We start from the raw sequence: 8,513 nt of genomic DNA on the forward strand, positions 1-8,513 counted from the left end.
GGAATCTGTACTCGAGGCCATTCGTACGTCGGGGTTAACGCTGAAGCCTGAGAAGTGCCGTTTCGCGTACGAGGAACTCAAGTTCTTGGGTCACGTCGTGAACGCCGCGGGAGTCCTACCTGACCCGGCAAAAACATCAGCCATTGCGAACTTCCCAAGGCCGAAAGATAAGAAGGGTGTGCGAAGGTTTCTCGAACTGTGCGCATACTACCGGCGCTTCGTCGCAAACTTCGCACGCATTGCAGAGCCACTCACGCGTCTGACGAAAGAAAGCACCCCTTTCAGCTGGGAAAACGACCAAGAAAAGGCATTCTGCGAGCTGCAACAACGCCGACGTCCAAGGATACCTCCAAAGTGCGGAGGAGGCCCGCCAGCTCGCTCGAGTTCATATAACGGACCAGCAACTGGTGGATGCCGGACGTTACAATCTCCGACGCCGAGAACCATCCTGGAGATCGTGTGTGGGTTTGGACTCCCATTCGACGACGTGGACTCAGTGAGAAACTTCTACGACGCTATTTCGGGCCCTACCGGATTCTATGACGTGTTGGCGAACTAACGTACGAAATGATCCCTGATGGTGACTCCCGTACATCACGACGACGCACGCGGCCCGAAGTCGTCCATGTGGTTCGCTTAAAACCTTTCTACGGACAATGACGAACTTTTATTTTAATTTGTTTGGACTGTCCCTCATGTTAGCATCGGGTCGATGCACTCTTAGAGGGGGGGGGGGGGTAATGCCGCGAACCATGCATTGGGTTTGTTTATTTGTGTTTTGTTTTTTCGGCCTGGCTGCGCCGGCCTGTGCTATCACTGTTTTCACAGCGTTTCGAACAAACGCTATCACAGCGTTTCGAACAAACGCTATCGAACAGCGTTTCGAGCAAACGCTATCCCAGCGTTCTCGATACAATTCGGCTATTCGAGAAACCCTCGCGCCGAGGGATATAAATTCCCGCACAGCCGATGCCGCGACATTCGATCGCCAACGCTCACTAGCGTGCACGTCGTTTTGCCGACCACTGCTTCGCCGTCTGTGTATTCTTTCAGTTGTTAGGGGAGCACACGTTCGCTCCAATAAACTTGTTTTCCTTATAGACAACTGCGTCGTCCTTTGCTGCGTGACAATATATCACATCGTCTGAAGAAATGAGGGCAACAGTGCGGCGTTCGAGTGGTTTTTTCAGCACACAATAAACTTCAATATCTTTCGTGTGTCACCAGTCCTGTAAAGAAAAAAAAAGCCAGTGCACTATCAAGCATTGCAAAAGATATGTATCGTATTTACTCGCATACTCCTTGCACTTTTTTGGGCGGAAAACCGATGCAAATTTGGGGGTTGCGAGAATTACGCGTGGAAAACTTTCCACGAAAACGTACAGGGCGAAAAAGAAAACGAAGTGGCCGCAAATCGGGATTCTCACACCAGCAACTAATAGCAAGCTTTGAAAAGTATTAATTAAAATTTACCTCAACAATAAAGGCAGAGGTTCAACACAAAGCAAGATTCATTGAGACACAGAAAGTGCAAGCAAATAGTCGAGAATGGGAATACTATACACAAAGCTTGTGGGCGTTGCGGGCGTAGCGGTAGCGTTTATCACTCAACAGGAGCCCTCAAAAGGTAAGCTTAGGTTGTCAGTAGGGAGATTTAAAATACCATTTGGAAGCACTGCGGACGTTGCGGGCGCCATATGAGTTTTAGAACAACGTTTGCACTGCTGCACTGCAACGCACGATCGCAGCGACACCGTAGCCTCGAAAAGGCCCTTGCGGGCCACGATCGCCGCACGCGATTTCGGATTTTCTGCGTGCAATCCGTGAACGCGAACGCCGACTCGCGCTACGACGCATGCGCAGTGGCAGCGACCGCACCGCAAGGGCTCGCGGTGCGCTATTCTAAAACTCCCTAGTATTGGATTGATGGTTATTTAACAGAATCGTCCGCAGTTTGCTTCTGAAGAAATGAAGTTTTCCATCAATCCCAGTCTCGTAAAAAGTTATGCCTGGAACACGGTGTAAGAGTAGTTTAGGCGAGAGAACGGCGCATAGCGGCGGCTTCGCGAGGAGAGGCACATGCTGTTCTGGTTAGGAAGCTCCTCCAGAGAGGGCGCACCAAACTAGCCACCTACCGATAAGAGGCTTGGACACGAGGTGGGCTGGCGACTGGCAGGACGCGCAGTAGCTTTTTTGGGGGGCTCACGGGCCCTTCGGAGTCCGGGGTAGCTCGTAACAGGGAAAACAACCAGGAAGATGCTTTGACAGGTAGAATTGCGAAAAACCAGAAAAAAGGTAAAAGAAAAAGGAAAAAGGCGCGTGTTGCAATTAGTTACATAAACATGCAGGGTGGCAGAAAGAAGGCAAAATGGTTAGAGATTGAGGAACAGTTAAACAAAGGACAGATAGGCGTGTATGCGGTTACAGAAACACACCTTAGAGACTTGGAAGAGCCACCACATATTAAAAATTATGTTTGGGAAGGATGTAACAGGACCATATCGGAAAAGAAAGGTGGGGGTGTAGGAATGCTAATTCACCGCGGAGCCAAATGGGTTAGAGTGAAACAGACGTGTTCAGAGCACCTCTGGGTTCTGGGCACAGTAGGTGGAAAGGAAACGTGGCTAGGGGTAGCCTACTTGTGGACGGGGAATAACTGCAGAGAAAAGAATCAGGAGATAGTGGATTGCATGAGTGCGGATATTAAGGAATTTGGTAATGGGGCCGAAATCATCCTTCTAGGGGACATGAATGCCCACATACATGACCTTGACGGATATTCAGACACCAATGGGAAGTTATTACTAGATCTTTGCGAGCAACATAGTCTGGAGATAGTTAACACGGGGCCTAAATGTGACGGCCAGATCACATGGGAAGTCGGAAACAAGCAATCAAGTATTGATTATTGTCTCATGACTGAAGGAATTTACCACAAACTGACAGAAATGAGGATAGATGAGGAAGGCATTAACAGCTTGGGTAGTGATCATAAACGAATAACACTACAAATGGGATACGAAACTAAAAATATGAGCATGGAATCAAAGTCTGGCAGCTCGTATTTAAATGACAAACAAATAATAAATATAGCCGCAAGAGTCGAGGAAGAAGTAGGCGAAATACCAGGCAAGGACTGGGAGTATAGGGAGCTGTTACATCTAATGACGAAGGAGATAGGGAAAGAGAAGAAAACCGTTTGCTGGAAAGGAAAAAGGAAGCCAAAAAGTTGGTGGAACAAGGAAATCCGGGAGGCGATCGAGAAGCGACGCGAAGCGTCACGGGAGCATAGAAAGGCAAAAAAGGAGAAGCGGCCGCAGGACGAAGTCAAAAAAATATGGGAAATATATTTGGAGAAAAAATCCCTTGTACAGAAATTGGTAGAGGCAAAAATTAAAGGTGAAAGTGAACGCTGGATGACAGAGATACACGAAAAAAAGAAGGCCGCGCCTAGAATTTTTTGGAGCCACATAAAGGCGCTAGGTAGGAAGTCTGTCACAACGCAACAACATATTCTAGATGAAGGAGGAAATCAATTGGAAGGGTACGAAGCGCTAGGTTACATCCAAAAGGTAACAGCCGATTCGTTTCAAAAGAGCGTCCAGGGGATCTCCCCGGTGAGTAAAAGTGTGGCGGAGAAAGCAACAGAGGAAGAGCTAGTACTAGATAATTTCAACTGGAAAAAGGCCGAAGAAAAAATTCCAAAGCGCACTGCCGCGGGTTTAGATGGGATTCCCGTTAGCCTCATTAACGAACTAGGACATAACACTAAAGAAGCATTGTTAAAAGCAGTAGAAAAAAGCTTAAAGGACGGACAAATACCGGACAGTTGGCGACAAAGTAGAATGAACTTAATCTATAAAGGCAAGGGAGAAAAGGACAAGATTCGCTCGTATAGACCACTAACCATTACATCGGTACTATACAGGTTGGCGATGCAAGCAGTAAAAATGAAAATAGAAACATGGGCCGAACATAACGATATTTTGGGAGAACTTCAGAACGGATTTCGAGTCGACAGGCGGTTAGACGATAACCTGTTTGTTCTCACTCAGTGTATAGAAATATCTAAAATAGAGAATAGGCCCTTGTACGTGGCTTTTCTAGACATCACTGGGGCATACGACAACGTTAATCAGGAAATTTTGTGGGATATATTGAAAGGAATGGGCATGGGCGACGACTGTATACAGCTTTTGAGGGAGATATACCGAGAAAATACAGTTTGCATAGAGTGGGAAGGAATGCGTAGCAAAGAGAACGTTGAGGTTAGCAGGGGTCTGAGACAGGGATGTCCTTTGTCCCCACTGTTATTCATGCTGTACATGGTGAGTATGGAAAAAGCGCTAGAAGGTAGCAACATTGCTTTTAATCTGTCACACAAACAGGGCGGCATGATGATTGAGCAGAAGCTTCCAGGTTTATTTTATGCGGACGATATCGTCTTATTTGCGGACAGTCGAGATGATATACAGCAGCTGGCGAATATATGCGGAAGGGAAGGTGAAGCTCTTGGACTAGGATTCAGTGTAACGAAGTGTGGTTTGATGGTATTTAATGATCCCTGTGATCAGACGGTGTCCATACAAGGCCAATAAATACCGAGGGTAAGTGAATACAAGTACCTTGGAGTATGGGTAAATGAGAGTGATAGATACATGGAGGTACAGGAAAAAGCCTCGGCAGCAAAAGGAAAGAGGAATGCGGCAATAATGAAGCACAGAGCGTTGTGGGGATACAATAGGTATGAGGTGCTTCGAGGTCTGTGGAAGGGTGTAATGGTTCCAGGGCTTACTTTTGGGAACTCAGTGGTGTGCATGAGGGCAGAGGTGCAATCGGGAATGGATGTAAATCAAAGGACTGTGGGACGCCTCGCGTTGGGTGCTCACGGGAAGACGACAAACGAGGCTGTAAAGGGCGATATGGGGTGGGCAGGTTTTGAGGCGAGGGAAGCGCAGAGCAAAATAAGGTTCGAAGAAAGGCTAAGAAATATGAAGGAGAGTAGATGGGCAGAGAAGGTGTTCCGTTATTTGTATAGGAAGAGCGTGGACACACAGTGGAGAAAAAGAACTAGAAGACTCACTAGTAAATATACGGCTGGTATTGTGAGCCATATGTCAACAAAGAGCGTTAAGGGAAAAGTCAGGGAGGCGGAGAGGATTTACTGGATGGCAGCTATGGAGAAAAAACCGGCTTTGAGTAACTACCGAAAGGGCAAAAATGAAATAAGGAGGGAGGCATTTTACGATAATTCAAGGGGAAGCGCTTTACTGTTTGAAGCGAGATCGGGTTGCCTTAGAACGCGTAGTTATAAAGCAAGATTCAGTAAAGAAGAAGAACAATGCACATGCTGCGGGAAAGATAAGGAAACGGCGGAGCATGTTCTGATTGAATGTGGAGATATCCACCCAGGTGTACGTTTGGGCACGAGCCTACAGGAAGCCTTGGGTTTTAGGGACAACAATGGAAAGCTGAACACACCCGCGATTGAAATAAGTAAGAGACGGTTAGAGTATTGGTGGCAGAAAATTAGAGAGAAAGGACAAAAATAAATATTGGAAAAATAAAATATGGACAGTGTGCCGTAAATGGCAGAGAACTTAAGCTGAAAATTTACCTTTTTTCCATTAAGATAGAATTTATCGAAGTAGAGGCATTAGGCCAACATAAAGAAAAAAGAAAAAAGTTTTTTTTTTTTTTTGTCGAGCCTGGTGGCATACTTGTCACCACCCCGTTATAAAGGGGACGCTCATAGCATCCATCCATCCATCCATCCTACCTCTTGCTTGCTCCCCCGCCGCGCGCCCCTTGCTGTCCCGTCACTCAATGCTGCTTCACGTCGAAAATGTGACTTGTGTTTGTGAACGTGGTCGCGTGATTTAGTGTGCTTCGCGATGGGTAAGTGCTTTGTACCTTACTGCAATACCGGCTATAAGTCGTGTAAAGAAAATTTTTCACTTTTTACGCCACCGCACGACCAAGCCCGGCTTGAAGCATGGAGGCGGGCGATCCCTCGCAAAGACCGCGTGCTTCAACGGACAGACCGTGTGTGCGAAAAACATTTCGCTCCACATTTTATTTTGAAAATGTGGTCTGCAAAACTGAATGACCACGTTCTGATGTCTGGCAACAGAAGAGCAGGACTTTCAAAGGACGCCCTGCCAACTATTTTTGAAGGAGCGCCTAGTTATTTGTCAAAGAAGATGAAGACTCCTCGAAAACAGTCAAGGCGGCTTCTTGCCGTGCAGTTTGCTCTACGTGCACAGGCGGGACCAGCAGCGGTACCAGCATCGGGTTTCAAACCCAGCAACAAGCAGCAACAGCCCAAAATTCAGATGAAGTCAACAAAAACAGCGATGTCGTCGCGGCAAGTGACCCCGGCACTTCAGCTTTTGATGAAGTGTTCTGCGCAGCGTCAACTTTGTGCCTTCCGACGCCATCGTGGGGTGTACATCGCATTGACTTGGAAGGGTATCGTGACCTCGTGTTCCACGACGCCTCTCTGCTGCGCGCAAGTGATGGGGCATGTGTGCTTTTTAACAGAAAAACTGTGCATGTAAATAGTGACATGGCTGTGCAAGTGTATATATTTGGCAAGCCGGTTGATTGTAGTGCAGTGGGTGTAAATAATGTTGCTGAATCGACATCACAAGTTGAACATCTCTTGAAAACTGTTGACAGTGTACGTGTCAGTGGTGGGAGACCCAGTTTGAAGGACTTTCCTTCTGTGGAGCCTGAGTCTGCTTTCGTTGACTGCCAAAGCAAATGGAGGCATAAAAGGTGCCAAATGTTGTTACCGCAGGGAAGTATATGTCGTGCATGCAGCAGTCTGTTTGATACCCTCAGAATCCATGCAGAGCGGCAAGCTGCTCGAGTGAAACAGAGGCAACCACTGAAGCGCATCAGGCTGTCTGTCTCACCTACCAAGAAACACAAAGTTGATTCTTTGCGTCATGCAAGGTCTCTTTTGCAGAAGGCCCAAGCACGGCTGCTGAAGCGCAACCATCTAATCACTAAAGAATTGAAGGAGAGTAGAGCTGAAATAATTAAATTGCAAGAGGAGGATATCACAAAGAAACTCCAATCTCTCGATATCCCACCAATGCAGCTTCTTCTTGTGCAAGAATGTATATCTGCAGCTAAGTGCACTACAAAAAATAATAGGCGCTATACAGATGACTGGCTGCTGCTATGCCTCTTGCTGAACATCAGGAGCCCCTCTACTTACGCATTTTTACGAAGCAATAACATATTGCCAATGCCATGCACATCCACCATTAGAAGATATATAAGCATGGTGGGGCTCAAATGTGGTTTTGATGAGCACTTTTTTAAAGCTCTCAAAATTAAATTGGCAAAGAAGACTCCCTTTCAATGCAGAGGTATGCTCATTCTAGATGAGATACAAGTCAGGAAAGAGATGACTGTAAACTCGAAGAACATGACATATGCTGGACTTGTTGACTATGGAGACCAAGGTGGACAAAGCAATGAGCTGGCCGACCATGGTCTAGTGTTTGCTTTTGCTCCTTTTGCTGAAAGCTATTTACAACCGGTGGCAGTATTCGCATCAAAAGGAGCAACTAAGGGTACACTCCTTGCCCAGCTGTTGCTTCAGTGCATTGTGCATTTAGAGCAGGCAGGAGTTTATGTTGATGGTGTGGTCTGTGACGGTGCATCTACTAATAGGGCCATGTGGAAGCAGCTTGGCGTAAGTGGTGCTCTAGGACATGTCGTGAATGCTTTCGAGGATCCTCTAGATCCATCCAGAAAAGTGTATGCCGTGGCAGATACCCCACACTTGTTCAAGTGTATTAGAAATCGTCTTTATGACAAGAAAATTTTGAAAATAAAGGGGAAATTTATTAAGTGGTCGTGCTATGATGCACTTTTTGTTGCTGACACCAAAAATGCAGCAGAGCTTAGGGTGTGCCCAAAATTGAGTTTCTGTCATGTCAATTCATCACATATGCTGAAAATGCGAGTGAAGCTGGCCACGCAAATTTTTAGCAACTCAGTTGCTAAGGGCATTTCCTTCTATGCACGGAGAGGCGCACCACGGCTTGAGAATGTCGAAGCAACTGTAGAGTTTACGCTCCTAATGAATGATCTTTTTGATGCCCTCAATCGTCGCTTTGCTGCAGAAGGCCTCACCCTTGAAAGCAAAGACTTTCATGTTCTACAGTCAGCATCTAAGTGGCTTGATAGCTGGGAGCAGGAAGTTGTGAGGGGTGAAATTCACAAAGATCTTTTTTTAACACAGTCTACTGCTGAAGGCCTGCATGTTACACTTAAGTCTGTTCAGGAACTGTCAGCATTTCTTTTGAAAGAGTGCGAGTTCAAGTATGTCCTGACAACCAAAATGAACCAGGATCCGTTGGAATGCTTTTTTGGTATCATAAGACAAGCAGGGGGCCAAAATGAGCATCCAACATTTCAGACATTTTTGCAACTGTACCGTATGCTTTCCTTGTATTCTTTGCTTAAGCCACCACAGTTTGGTAACTGTGTAG

At 46.4% G+C, this 8,513-nt stretch overlaps 1 protein-coding gene across 6 annotated transcripts in view; it reads right to left on the bottom strand.

Annotated features, from left to right (window-relative positions):
* Hs6st (heparan sulfate 6-O-sulfotransferase) overlaps positions 1 to 8,513 on the bottom strand; it is a 476,371-nt gene that overhangs the window by 316,402 nt on the left and 151,456 nt on the right. The gene's annotated exons all lie outside the window — the stretch shown is intronic.

The sequence above is a fragment of the Rhipicephalus microplus genome, chromosome 1 (genome assembly GCF_043290135.1).
Source record: "Rhipicephalus microplus isolate Deutch F79 chromosome 1, USDA_Rmic, whole genome shotgun sequence".
NCBI lineage: Eukaryota > Metazoa > Arthropoda > Arachnida > Ixodida > Ixodidae > Rhipicephalus > Rhipicephalus microplus.